The sequence below is a fragment of the Phocoena phocoena genome, chromosome 6, assembly GCF_963924675.1.
Source record: "Phocoena phocoena chromosome 6, mPhoPho1.1, whole genome shotgun sequence".
NCBI lineage: Eukaryota > Metazoa > Chordata > Mammalia > Artiodactyla > Phocoenidae > Phocoena > Phocoena phocoena.
Window position 1 is genome coordinate 33874717 of NC_089224.1, and position 15313 is coordinate 33890029.

General features: G+C 43.4%; 1 protein-coding gene across 2 annotated transcripts in view; it reads left to right on the forward strand.

Moving 5' to 3' along the window:
• FRMD3 (FERM domain containing 3) overlaps window positions 1-15313 on the forward strand; it is a 307607-nt gene that overhangs the window by 216456 nt on the left and 75838 nt on the right. The gene's annotated exons all lie outside the window — the stretch shown is intronic.

Consider the following 15313-nt stretch of genomic DNA (forward strand, 5'->3'; position numbering starts at 1 on the left):
GAAAGTGTTCTTATTGCAGGGAATGTGCAAATCGTGTTGTGAAGAATATTTGTGATGTATGGGTAGACTCTTTCAGGTGGCAGGTCAGTATTTCTGGGCACTGTCAAGGTCCTCCATCAGTGACAATCTCAATAATGTGGGGTCCCCTGTGTGGCTGTTTATGAACCATCAGCAGTTATTAGAGCCATATAGTTTCTTCTGGGTTTTAACAACCCTGGGTTTCTGAACATGAAATCTAGGATAAATAAGTAATCCTTTCTATTTTGAATTTTGCATTGCCTCTTCCCTTCCTGTGGCCATTGTTGAAAGCTTTGACTCCAAGTAGAGTAGAATCCATTGACAAGGTTTCCTTTGCTGAGCTGCTTTCCAGATGACAGATTCAGCATCTGCTTCTCTTTTCCTTGTCTGTGATGCTCCAGGACGATTGATAACTACAGAGGAGTACGAGTAGCGAAATCACATACAGTATTTATTCACTGTTTATTTATTCACAGACACTGTTCTCAGTACTTGTGCATATTGACTCATTTAATCTTCGCAACAACTTAGGAGATAGGTGCCATGGTTGTTCCCATTTTACAGATGAGGGAACTGAGGCGCAGAGTGATTAAGCATTTTACCCAGGATCACACAGCTAGCAAGTGACAGAGGCTGGATTTGAATCTAGGCAGCCTGGCTCTAGAGTCTGTGCCCTGGAGCATTGTGATGCTTCTGTTCTGCATAGGCTACCAGGAAGGAAATGAAGCATGAATAGGAATCATCACCAGTTTGGAATCCAGGTAACTCAGGTGTCCTAATCTGTAACTAGAATATAGATCCCTGCAAATCACAGAAAATTCATTTTGATAATCATAGCAAGCCTGGGCTGTGCTATGACAAGTATGGATGAAGAACTGTGCATGCTGAGATGCTCCCATCTTCTGCACTTCTGGTAATTATAAAAAAAAACCCCAAAACCCCCCATAGTGTCACTGGATTATGAATCCTGGAACAAATGACTGTCCCCTTGAGAGGGAGTGCTGAGATCCCTGCTTTATGCAGGCACTCCCCCTGCTGGTAATTCTGAGAAGAGTGTACATGTGGGCATTAAAGGTGACAGCATAGTTCAGCTTTAAAAAGATGACCTTTGGGGCTTCCCTGGTGGCGCAGTGGCTGAGACTCCGCCTGCCGATGCAGGGGACACGGGTTCGTGCCCTGGTATGGGAAGATCCCACATGCCGCGGAGCGGCTGGGCCCGTGAGCCATGGCCCCTGAGCCTGCACGTCCGGAGCCTGTGCTCCACAACGGGAGAGGCCACAACAGTGAGAGGCCTGCGTACCGCAAAAAATTAAAAAAGATGACCCTTATCCTTAAGAGGTAAAGATGATTAGACATCAAAAATTGTACAGATTTCAGAAAGCAACATACCGTCTCTATGGGTAATTTTAGGGTATTGTCTCCCAATGAAAGCTTTGTTGAAAATACGACAGTCTGCCTACTCTTTTTACAATTTGGGAACAAACATGCTAGAGGCAAAAGTAAAGTTCCAGTGCTTCAGTTGACGGCTTGTGGACCAGCAGTGTCTGAGCAGCACAGGGTGAGACCCTCTGGATGAAGCAGTCACATCCACTGTGCAGATTGTTAGGGAAAGGGGATTGAACGGTCTGCTGTGACCAGAATTTGCAGGGTCTCAAATGCTCAGAATATATGATAATAAACATTTTTTATATATATATATATATATATATATATATACATATATATATATATATATATATATATAAATTTATTCATTTATTTAATTTTTGGCTGCATTGGGTCTTTGTTTCTGTGCGCCGGCTTTCTCTACTTGTGGCGAGCGGGGGCTACTCTTTGTTGCAGTGCACGGGCTTCTCATTGCGGTGACTTCTCTTGTTGCAGAGCACAGGCTCTAGGTGCGCAGGCTTCAGTAGTTGTGGCACACGGGCTTCAGTAGTTTCAGCTCATGGGCTCTAGAGCACAGGCTCAGTAGTTGTGGCTCACAGGCTTAGTTGCTCCGTGGCATGTGGGATCTTCCCGGACCAGGGCTTGAACCCATGTCCCCTGCATTGGCAGGTGGATTCTTAACCACTGCACCACCAGAGAAGCCCGATAATAAACGTTTATTGAGCTCTTACTGGATGCCAAGCACTGTGCTAAGAGCCTTACATGCATCGCCCCACTCAGTCCTGCCAAACTCTACGAGGTTTGTGCTATTGTTGTTCCCTGTCTGAGGTGAAGAAAGCACAGCCTGGAGTGGCTGAAGGACTTACACTGTTAGTAGCAGAGTCAGGACTTGAACCTTGCCCTTACCTGACACTCATACCCATGCTCTTATTCCCTGTGCTGAGCAGCCATAAGGCAACCTGGTAGTCACATTGATGTTCCACAGTGATCATGATGGCGATGGCCCAGAGGGTGGAGACTGTGGCAGGAGGATCAGTTAGAGCTGTCATCCAGGCAAGACATGCTGGGGACCTGAACAAGAAATGGAGTAGAGAAAACTGAAAGAAGAGGATTTTGAGCGACGTTGCAGGAAGACTTGGTGACCCACTGGATTTCATGAGCAAATGAGTGGAGCCAAGAAGATTCCAGATTGTTTTTTATAATAAGAAAGCTGTAGATTGGACCTTGTGCCAGCATTTGAATCTGTTGACAACCCTGAAAGTAGTCTTCATGCATCTAGAGAATAGACAGGGTCAAGAGTCAGCTATGGTTTGTAGACCTTGGAAGTAAACTCCATGGCTTGGCCAAAGCTGCTTTCCTGTTGCCCAACACATTTGTAACACCCAGAAAGCCCTTGTGAAGAAGTCAAAGTTGTATGTCTGGAGGATGAAACAGCCAGATATCCTGTGATACTGAAAAGAGACATTCAGAGGGTATTTTCCTATGTGCTTTTGCTCCTTTTTCTCCTTAAGTAGTCATGTGTTTCCTTCTGCAACAATGCAGCAGAGAGAGAGTTCAGGTTTGGATGGAACGATAAGAAGAGCAGGCAAGCTGACAATGCAGAAGAGAAGGGGCTTTCTATCAATAGAATCGGTTGGAAACCTGCTACAGAGACTGAGGTTGCCCTGGGGGATCAGCGAGCCCTTTGCACACAGGTCATGAAAGTATCAATCTTCTTGTGTGGGAATTGGACCTCTGGTTGGATTGCTCTGCAAACCTGACAGTTCCAGGAAGGAGTCATAGATGGAAGAGACCCATATGAGGCTGCACCAAGGTGTTACCATCTTACTCTCCAAGGTTATCACAGCACTCATGACCCTCCCACACAGCAAAGGGATAATGCTTGATCAATGATCTGTTGTTATGGAAACTTCCTGAATGGTTTCCAGTTGGCCTTTGTTGGGGTTTGAGCCTGCTCCCCCCTCCCCCGCCCAAATAACCTCTTGCTCCCTACCCGGTTTCTGACCCAGTCAAGGAAGAAAACAAAAGAGATGCCAATAGAGACACTCAGACATTAGCAGAAATGACCATGATTTGCCCGATAAACAGGATTAGCTCTGTGGGTTCACAATCTTCTCCAGCCTTTTTACTTGATTAGAATCCTTCTTCTCCTGTGCTCTCTGTGGAAGGTACTAAAGCTGTGATTCTTGGGAGAAAATGAATCAGGGCGGAAGAACTTTCCTCCTTAGGAGGCTACACAGTGCTTGAAGGTGGACCCAAGATGGATTGATAGACAGGCATTAATAAGGGAGTTCTTTAGGGGGAAGAGAGAGAGGGAGAGAGAGAGAGAGACTCTGGAGTTTTGAGGTGCTTGAAAATGTAAGGCCAAGGTTTTAGTAAGAGTTTGCATGAACTAAGTGCTTAGACTCCTTTAAATGTTGAAGAGATTTGTGAGTGGAGATTGAAGTTCGTGGCTAGGGCAGCTTTGCTTCTTCAGATGTGCCACATCATTGACTGACAGGGGGGAGAAGACATAGTTTTGCAAATATAATATCATAGTTATTTATCATCTCTGTACCAGTCAAGGTAACTAGATTTTCCTGAGGAAACAACTCCATAAGCTCACAAGAAAGGTTTGTTTGTTCATTTATTTATTTACTTCTTGCTCTGCTGTATACTCACCAGAGGTCAACTGGGGACTGTGCTAGTCATTGTCACTCGAGTCAGTCACAAACTTGAGTTTGCCAGGAAAAAGAGAGCTGTGAAAGGTCCTGCTTCAGCTTGGAAGTGATACATATCACTTCTGCTTTACCACTGTGGCCAGAATTAGCCACGTGGTCCCACCCAACAGCAAGGAAGTGCAGTTCTATCACGTGTCCAGAAGGTGCAGACTGGAAACAGCTGGCAAACAGCTCTTAATGGCCTTCACAATCTCATTGACTAATAGAGTTTTTGTTTTCATAGACTTTATTTCTTAGAAGAGTTTTAGGTTCACACCAGAATTGAGTGGAAGGTATACAGATTTCCCCTATAGTCTCTGCCCCGACACATGTACAACCTTCCCCATAGCATCATCCATCCCCCACCAGAGTGGAACATTTATTATAATTGATGAACCTACATCGATACCTTAGGGTTCGCTCTTGATGTTGTATATGCCGTGGGTTTAGACAATAGTATAATGACGTATATCCACCATTATAGTATCATACAGAATACTTTCACTGCCCTAAACACCTTCTGGGCTCTGCCTTATTCATCCCTCCCTCCTCCCTAACCTCTGGCAATTGCTGATCTGTTACCTGTCTCCATAGTTTTGCCTTTTCCAGAATGTCATACAGTTGGGACCATACAGTATGTAGCCTTTTCAAATTAGCTCTTTTCACTAAGCAATATGCATTTAAGATTCCTGCTCGTCTTTTATTGATAGCTCACTTCTTCATATTCCTGAATAATATATTCCGTTGTATGTACCACAGTTTATTTATCCATTCACCTCCCGAAGGACATAAGGTTGCTTTCAAGTCTTGGCAGTTATGAGTAAAATTGGTATAATCATCCATGGACAGGCTTTTGTGTGGACATAAAGTTTCATCTCCTTTGGGTAAATATCAAGGAGCATCATTGCTGGATTGTATGGTAAGAGTATATTCAATTTTGTAAGAAACTGACAAACTGTCTTCCAAAGTGGCTGTACCATTTTGCATTCCCACCAGCAATGGATGAGAGTTCCTGTTGCTCCACATCTTTACCAGCATTTGGTGTTTTCAGTGTTCTGGATTCTGGCCATTCCAATAGGTATATAGCTAATAGAATTTTATTTAGAAAGATTTTAGAAAGGCATCTTTGGGCCTCTTAACAACCTGTGAACTGGAGAATGTAGATATGTATCAATATGATTCACATTTTTGAATACATGTCTATGCTAAAACTCACTGAGGCTGAATAATTCTTCTAGATCAGGTGTAGTTAATAAAGTTGTTTGGCTTTCTGGGCTGTATGGTCTCTATTGCAGCCACTCAGCTCTGCTTTTGTAGGGTGACATAGACAATACATAAATGAGTGGGCTGTGATTCACTAAAACTTTATTGACAAAACGGATGGTGGACTGGATTTGATTCATGGGTTCTAGTTTGCTGACCTTTGTTTTAAACATCTAGTAGAGCAGGTCTAGAATCAATTTCTGCTTCACTATCCTGACTCCACAGATAATTTTAAGACAAAAGATCCATGTTTGTTTTTAAAACTATGTATAAGAAATAATCTCATAATTTATAGATTTTATTTGAGTTTGATATGCAGAGATGAGATCCTAGCAATGGGACTGCTTAGAAATAGGTTATTCCTCCTTCTAGAGCCCTCTGGTGGCTGGAGGAAGCCACTGCAACAACCCCCAGGGGACGTGACAGTTGTTATTTTTGACTCTTTTGGTTTCTGTTTTCCACAGCTTTAATCATGACCATCTGGGTTAAGAGGGAATACCCATACCATTAGTCCTGGGGGGTCCTCAGAGGGGGTTGAAGATCAAGAATAAGATTGATTTCACTATCAGGAACCATGATAGGTTTCTCTGGAGGTTTTCCTGGAGTTTCTACTCATCAGGTTTCTCATTAGAAGCAAAGACCTTTGGATTAGCTTCAGTAACAGGTCATCAGCTTTTAAATATTCAGAAAGCTCAATTGGCGGTGAAGCAGTTTGATGAAGTATATTCCTTGCCCTTAAAGAGCAGAAAAATTATCGGATTAGCCACTCCCATAATGATCTAATGCAGTGTGGTTTGTGCTGGAAGTAATGATGACACTGAGTGTATTTTAAAGAGTCAGTATCTCTTTTTATTTCTCAAAGCTCACAATCTCTGTAAATCATGTGCCATGGCTTCCTGGCAAGGATTTATAGTTTCAAAAATGTCTAGCTTTCTAGGACTTCCCTGGTGGTGCAGAGGTTAAGAATCCGCCTGCCAGTGCAGGGGACACAGGTTCGACCCTGGTCCGGAAGATCCCACATGCCGCAGAGCAACTGAGCCCGTGTACCACAACTACTGAGCCTGCACTCTAGAGCCCGCGAGCCACAACTACTGAGCCCGCGAGCCACAATTACTAAGTCTGCACACCTAGAGCCCGTGCTCCACAACAAGAGAAGCCACCGCAATGAGAGGCCCACGCACCGCAACAAACAGTAGCCCCTGCTCACCGCAACTAGAGAAAGCCTGCGTGCAGCAGTGAAGACCCAACTCTGCCAAAAATAAATAAATAAAAATAAATTAAAAAAAATAACAGTCCTTGGACTACACTCTCACCCAGATGTAGGTTCTTTGGCCAAATAATAGTTTTGGAAAATGGAATCAGCTCCCGTAAAGATCTAGCTTACTTGCAACTGGGGGATTTGGTAACATGCCTGTCACCTACATGACAGCGGCAGCACTCTTTAAAAGAATCATTTGTTCTCTGAGTCGCCACCGTCCCTGCTCAGTCAGTTCACCTCAGTCCTCCACTGGATTGTTTGAAACCCCCTTCTTTTACCAATAAGGAAACGGAGGCCTGAGAAATTAACTTATTCAAGGCTACGCAGTTGTGAAGCAATAGAACTTGACCTGAAACCTAAGTGTTCCTGTAAAGCACTCTGATGTCTTTCTAAGTGGCTGTTCTTCTATGTGTCTTGCCCCTGTCCCAGAGCATCACCGTATGTCTCCCCCATATCATGGCAGTCACCCAAATTTGTAGTGTTCTATCTAATGCTCTGCACAGATACAGTCCCTAATGTTCCCCAAGGACCTTAGGAGAGATAATGTCCCTAAGTAAAGAATTAGAAGTGACAGACTAGGGACTCTCACTTCCAGTGAGGATGTGGAAAGCACGAGAGAGGGATCTCCCCCTATCACCAAGACACCACCAGCAAGCTAGATAAACTACAAAGTCTTTTTTTTTTTTTTTTGCGGTACGCAGGCCTCTCACTGTTGTGGCCTCTCCTGTGGCGGAGCACAGGCTCCGGACGCGCAGGCCCAGCGGCCACGGCTCACGGGCCCAGCTGCTCCGTGACACGTGGGACCCTCCCGGACCGGGGCACGAACCCGTGTCCCCTGCATCGGCAGGTGGACCCCCAACCACTGCGCCACCAGGGAAGCCCCAAAGTCATATTTTTTAAACCCATCTGAGAGCTGAGGATGCAAAGAAACCTAAAGGTACTAAAATCCAGAATGCATTTCCTGGGACCGCAGAGACCTGCTGTTGCTTTTACCTCTGGTGGTGGTGGGAGGAGGAGGAATATGCCAGAGTTGGGGGGCAGGGGAACGAGCCAAACCTTTAACAAGCATTTAGTGACCACGAGTGGGCTGACCTGACTGATTGGGACCCCAAAGACTCCAGCTACAGAGTGAGTTGCACTTTCCCACCACCATTGGACCCCAGGCCTTCACTGAGTGAAGAGGGGCAGTATGCCAACGTCAGACAGGGCAGGAGAGCTGAGTGAAACCCCTCGGAGGCACTGCAGACCTTCAGCCAGGGCAGGACATCCCTTGCCAAGGGCGGGGGACATGACCACAGGAAGGAAAATGGTCATCTGAGGTGCAGAGAGCCGTGGGTGGGACTGGAGAGAAGAGGAGATTTCCTGCAGCTCAGAAAGTTGGCAGCCAAGCCATAAAGCATGGAGAACTCTCCAGAGTCTCGTGGATGCTAAGATCCCAAGCCCTGATGAAAGGCAAGTTCTGAGCGCACTTTCAAGCTTTGGAGCCAGTGGTAAACAAACTCTAAAGTTGCAACCAAGTTGCAGCAAAATCTAACCTAACTCAAATTGAGAATTCTACTTTGCGGTAGCAGACCATTCTATTGGTCTTTTACCCAAGAGTTTAATTCTGGAGCTCACAGACCCAAATGGTTCAGGTGGATCCAAACCCACCCCCTTCCCTGTCCACCTGTGCTCCAAGCAGCCCAAGTCATTGCTGTCAAGACCCACACCTCACTCCACAATTAATGTCCATTAATAATTTGCATTCATCCTTGGGATGCTGTATGATTTTGTACTCTATGTAATGGTATGCTAAAAGAGGATCAATAAGAGAGAGAGTGTTTCTCTTGGCAAAAAAAGTTTTCAAGACAGGCAGAAGGGAGATACATAGTTAAGTACATAATTACTTGACCTCACCTAGTTTATTAGAAAAGTATATCTTTAGAGAATTGTTAGTTCTTGAAAAAGAATTCAACTAAACACTGGTCTTTATCTCTAAATGACTCATTAGAGACACTATTAATCTTAGCAGAACAATTCCTGGTTCCAGATTTAAAGGATAGAAAATCATTATTTTCCATTACCAAACAGAGTTTTGGCCAGAAACAAATGTCCAGTGGGAGATTTGAAAGGAAAACAAATTTCTATTTAATTGATCTTAATGTCTTCCTGAAAACCTGACTATTCAATGATTTCCTCCTCAGTGAGTCAGGGGGACTCAGGGGTATCTTAGTGCTATCAGGGTCTCTACCTTTTCTCCATTGGTTTTGAACCCTTTTCCTTCTCTGAACATTTGTAGCTTTTCTCTGTGTATGAATTTTTAGATTAAGTCTTTGAAATGCTTAGGCATTGGAGATCTGAGTCAAACCCAACGCAAATGATACCAATTCGAGGACTTTTATTTTGAAGAGAGGACTTTGCTCTACTGTAAATATCTTGGCATGCTTCCTGACACTTCCAGTCGAAGTCATATTTCTGATTTCAGGCACGTGCAGGGCTAGGAAGGGAACAAATGCTATTCTGAGGGCGAGGAGAGATCATGCTCTGTGTCAGGCACTAGTCTAATGGCTTTACATCTGTTAACTGCTTATTCTTTACACCAAATCTTGGAGATAGGTACTATTTTTAATCTCCATTGTATGGAATCAAACAGACACAGCTTCAGTTGTTTTCTAGTCCTGTGTTCAGTTCCTAAATCAGGGTTCAGCAAACTTTTCCTATCCTAGGCCATTTAGTAAATATCTTAGGCTTTGCACAACATATGGTCTCTGTCACAACCTCTCATTTTTGCCGTCGTAGCATGACAGTGTCCACAGATGGTACCCAAACAAATGGGTGTGTCTTTGTTCCAATAAAACTTTATTTATGGAGACTGATATTTGAATGTCTTGTAATTTTCACAGGGCATGAAATATTATTCTTTGATTGTTTCAAGCCATTTAAAAATGGAAAAAACATTTCTAGTTCCAGGGCTGTACAAAACCAGGTGGTGATCCGGATTTAGCCCGCAGACTCTAGTCTGGGGATCTCTGACCTGGATTAAAAGAAGATATCACTGCTCTCTATTCAGATCTAAATATCTGTCATCTGGGATGGAGTGCCTCAATACCGATAACATGAAATGTTTAGAATTTGAAAAATGCTTTCTAGAAAAACCAATAGAAACCATGTCACTTCGAAATGCTCAGCCTGGCATCCAGGAGAGCAGGCAGATGGCCCTGGACCATATCATGTTGGTCGTGATGGTAGCGCAGGTCCCGAGAAGCCCTTTGGAATCAGGCTGCCTTGGATTTGCATTCACTCCTCCACCTGATACTTGAGTAACCTTGAGCAAGTTACTTTTCCTCTTTGCGTGTCAAAATCCTCATCTATACAATGAGCATAAGAATTCCTCCTTGATGAATAGTAAGTGAAAAAAATATATATACTGCTTCACAATATAAACAGTTATATATTGCTCAGAACAGGAGAGTTTGGTAAAAGGTTGCTCTGCATGGGTATCTCTTATATTCCTGACTAGTCTGTTGGGTTTAATGGTGCTTTTAGATTGCATAATACTTCACCCAATAATTCTTTTACTAAAAAGGCAGGAATTGTTTCTCTTTTGATCATTGAAAATGTATGATATATAAAAGAGTATATTCAATATATGTATCATTTAAAGATTGGTTGAAAAACCACCCATGACCCCCTAACTCTGCTTATGAATTAGAACATCACCAGATGATCTCAAGTCTCCTAACGTGACCCTTCCAGATTACCTCCCTCCCTTCTCTATGCTATTCTAAATTTTAGGTTATTCATTCTCTTATTTTGCTTTTATAAATATACTCCATACATCAACAAGTAATGTATGCTTAGTTTTTTCCTACTTTTGACTTTCATACAAATGGAATCACACTCTATTCGTGTATCTCACTTTCCCCCTACCAACATGATGTTTTTGAGGTTCTTCACATTGATCCATACAGCCATAGGTCTTCATTTTTGCTTCTGTGTAATTAATTTTCTATCATATGAACATGTCACATTTTATGTATCCATTCTCCTGTTGACACTGGGGTTGTTTCTAGGTTTTTGCTATTACAAAGTTACTATGGCTTCTTGAATACTTCTCATAGGGGTGTATGTAAAAGAGGCCCTAAGTGTAGGTACAAACCTAGGTGTAGAAACCGGGTACAAGCTTGTGCCATAGAGTTTGCACAAGTTCAGCTTTTCTAGGAAATTGTGGCTTGTTTGCTGAAGGGGTTGCTCCATTCACACCAATAATTTATGAGGGTCCCCAGTGCTTCACGGCCTTTTTTCTTTCTTTTCCTTTTTCTTAAACTCTTAAAAATGGAAGCATAACACAAATTCAGAAAAGCCAACAAAACATAGATGTCAAGCTCAATGAATTATTTCAAAGAGAGTATGTATGTAACCACCACCCAGGTCAAAGTGAGAATTTGTGACACCTCAGAAGCCCCTGTTATGCCCCTTCCCAATATTTATCTGCTCCCTTCCCCCCACCAAAGGTAATCACATCTCTGACTTTAAATACTTTAGTTTTGTTTTGCTCATTTAAAAAAGCCATATAAATGGAATTCATTCAATGTGTATTCATTTATATCTGGCCTGTTTTGTTCAGTTTTAGTTTTTTTTTTTTTAAATATTTAATTTAATTTTGGCTGTGTTGGGTCTTCGTTTCTGTGCGAGAGCTTTCTGTAGTTGCGGTGAGCGGGGGCCGCTCTTCATCGCGGTGCGCGGGCCTCTCACTGTCGCGGCCTCTTTTGTGGCGGAGCACAGGATCCAGACGCGCAGGCTCAGTAGTTGTGGCTCACGGGCCCAGTTGCTCCGCGGCGTGTGGGATCTTCCCAGACCCGGGCTTGAACCCGTGTCCCCTGCATTGGCAGGCAGATTCTCAACCACTGCACCACCAGGGAAGCCCCCTCAGTTTTAGTTTTGTAATAGTCACCCATCTTGTTGTGTGTGGCTTGAATTCATTTATTTTCACAGCTGTATAGTGTTCCATTGTATATCCATTCTACTGTTAGTAGACATTTGTTTCCTGTTTTTTTTGCTGTTACAAATGGCACTAGTGTGAAAATTCTATGTATTTCTTGATGCAGCAGGCACTCATCCCTGTTGTATGTATAACTATGAATGGAATTGCTGTGTTATAGGGTAAACATGTTTAACTTCAGGAGATAACGTCAGTCTTCCAGATAGTTCTACTGAATTAGTCTTCTACCAACAGTGCGTGAGAGTTGCTTTTGCTGCACATGCTCATGAGTGCTTTGGTATTTTTTTAAATTTTGGCTGTCAGATGGATGTGTAAGTGACTTCTTAGAGTTTTTCATTTTCCTGATCTTAGAGAGGTTAAGCACATTGTCATGTGGTTGTTGGCTATTTGGATATCTTATTTTGTGAAGTGTCTATTCAAGTCTTTTGCCATGTTTCCTTCTGAGTTATCTTTAAAAATTATTTTATTGTTGTTTATTGATTTATTGGAGGTTTTTAAAAAAATATTCTACATAGGAGTTCTTTTTTTTTTTTTTTTTTTTTTTTTTTGCGGTACGCGGGCCTCTCACTGCTGTGGCCTCTCCCGTTACGGAGCACAGGCTCCGGATGCGCAGGCTCAGCGGCCACGGCTCACGGGCCCAGCCGCTCGGCGGCATGTGGGATCTTCCCAGACCGGGGCACGAACCCGCGTCCCCTGCATCGGCAGGCGGACTCTCAACCACTGCGCCACCAGGGAAGCCCAGGAGTCCTTTTCTGATTGTACGTGTTGCCAAAATCTTTTCCCAGACAGGGACTTGCCTTTTCACGCCTGGATGATAGCTCCTGATGAGCAGAGGTCTCCGAGTTTAATGGTGTGTCCTCTGGAGCTGCGTAGCACGGCACCCTGCTGCCATCTGGGGTTGAGTGTTTGCAATTAGATGCTCATCAGATTTACAAAGGACAGGGAAGTGGTCAGAAAGAGACCACCTAGGCAAGCAAAAAGTCCTGACTTTCCAATAGGAACTTCCAAACTGTAGCCTTTCAGAATTAACTTGTTCCCAGACTGAATGGCAAAGCAGGGTGTGCTGCAAAACCAAAGTCGAATTTCAAGAATAAACAGTCTGTAGCTGTTTCCACAGAGAGGTTGACAGTTTGCCACAAAGGGGAACGGCCAGCTCTCTAGAGGCGGAGCGAGGGCCTTTCATGTGAAGCGGCAGGATTATCCTGGAGCAGAGCTGGTGGCCTGTGGCCTGGGACGTGCTGGGCTGCTTTAGCTCTAGTCCTGTTTCTCTCTGGCCTCAATCTGGGTCATTAGGCTGAAGTTTTGCCTTGAGGGCCACCAGAGTGGGGCACTGCTTAGCAACGTGCTGGACAGCTCAGCTTTGTGCTTTGTCCCCAGCCAGGGGGGGTGAGGGAGTGTATGAACGAGTGAGTGAGAGAGAAAAGAGAGAGTGTGTATGTGGGGGCAGGAAGCCCCCAATATTCAGATTCAATAATTATCTTTATTTGCTGGTGAAAGGTAAGCTTTTACTTCAGGAACTTATGAGAGAGCTATGAAGGGAGAAATACCTGTATGTATTGCAAAAACTTGCAGAAAGTCCCCTTTCGCTTCCCCATCAGAATACTTGGTGATTTTCTTGAATCTCTTGTTCCTTTATCAAAAAGAGAAACAATTATAATGACTACGCCTTCAGAAAAAAAAAAGAATCAAAGAAATGGTCAAAGAAAGATAGGATTTGTTAGATTGAAAGGGTCGTAAAGTGCTGATCGGGGTGAGTAAATAAGGAGGCTCCCTTTATGTATGTCCCAGTGAAACTTCAGAACATCAAAACTAAAGAGGGAATTCGGAAAGCTTTAGAAAGACCTTACTTTCCTAAAGAAGGTGTTTAAGTTAATCCCTCAGTAATACATTGTGTAAAGGATGGATTTAAAAATTACCTCTTCTATTAAAAGAAAAAGGTAGCGTGTGTGACTCCCTTCCCTTCCCTCTCCAAGTCCCTGTGGATGATAGAAAGTGTATTAGAAAGCAGATGCAAGAAAGAATACCATCTTTGGATCAGAGGTCCTGCGGTATCTCTGGAAGATAAGAAATAGATGGAAGGAATCCAGGTCAAAGACATAGAATAGGAATGGTTCTGGGTGCTTCAGGCAACAGATAACAGGGTAGCCATCATGGTTGGGCAACTGCATCTGAAATAGTTGGGCAGCTTTGACCTCTTCCTCTGGTTCCCTTATGCTGAGTCATGGGCAGCAGCAGGCTTGAGCTGGAGGTACCTTATGTGGACAATATCCAGAAGGAACTACAACCTTCAGCCTGAAATCAAGTTACTAACTCACACTCTTCCCATGTGGCCTGTCTTGCCCTTCCCTACAACCTCTGGAGGCCACTGTATTAAACAAATAACATAAAATACAAAGATGAGCATCCAACCATGAATCACCAAACACTTTAGGAAACATCAATTCATTGAATAAGACTCTCTGATTCAGCAAACCACAGGGCTGTCACCAAGAAAACAGCATTAATGGAGTAACAGGGATTGGACTTTAAAAGAAACAAAGTGGATATCCTCAGAGGAGTAAGAGTTTATTCCATAAAATAAGAACAGGCATCTGTTTCAAGAGCCAAATAGACATTACATTAGAAATGAAATATTTAGTTGATATTTTAAAACAGCTCATAGTGGGAAGGAAAGCAGGATGCACACAGCTGGAGAAGAAATTAATGAGCTGGAGGTTTGAATAAAGAAATAATTCAGAATGTAATACAAAAAGCCTTAGATTTAAGAGAATGAAACAAAGGTTAAAAAGACATGGAGGATAGACCTAGGAGTTTGAAAAGCCATTTGCTAGGGTCTCTCAAAGGAGAGAAGAGAGAGAGAGTGGTTGAGGTGAGAAAGAGGCCGGGAAGGGATGAAAAGAATCAAAGAAATGGTCAGAAATGAGTTGTTGGATTACAAGGGTCCCCACAGTGCTGATCTTGATGAATAAATGAAGATGCTCCTTAGACATATTAGAGTGAACATTCAGGGTAAAGAGAAGATCTTGAAAGGCTTTACAGAGAAGGAAGATGGGATACTGTTTTCATTAGAGGCATGAGGACTCTTCGCTGTCTTGAGGGGGTGGGGAGGGAATCCATCTTTGAGGAGAGGCTTGGGTGGAAATAGAGTTAATATTGCAATACAGTTTTACATTGTGGACGTAAGACTGCATTCCCGTTGTTAGCAAACTCTTCTTGGTTGTTCAGGTTACATATTATCCTTGGAGAATGGTTCGGATTCTCTAAGATACGTGTGAGATATTGTTAGTCAAAGCAGAGTCTTTGAAATGCTGCACAACCCTGGTTTGGAAGTCAGCCCTGAAAGGGCTTCATAGCTATCTGTATTTGCAGCCCCCTTTCTCTGCCTGGGGCCAAGACCTTGTTTACCACCCTGGAGGACACAGCTAGGACTAGAAGTGGCTGAGATTTCCTTTCCAAATCCAGGGCTTTCCAGTGGAATGGTTGACAGCTCTTCTTACCTGGATGGCTCTGTTTAGGCTGTTAATGGGGTAACAGGCTTGCCCACTTCCTACCCTGAGCAAAAAGAAATGCCATTTATCCTGGATAATCTTTTAAAGTAAGTAGGAAAGAACAGATGCTGAGTTTTAGTTCATATTAAGATTGAATTTGTGAGGGCCCCTGCTTATTGGTAACTTGATAACCTTGATTAACTGTCCGGGTTACTGGAGT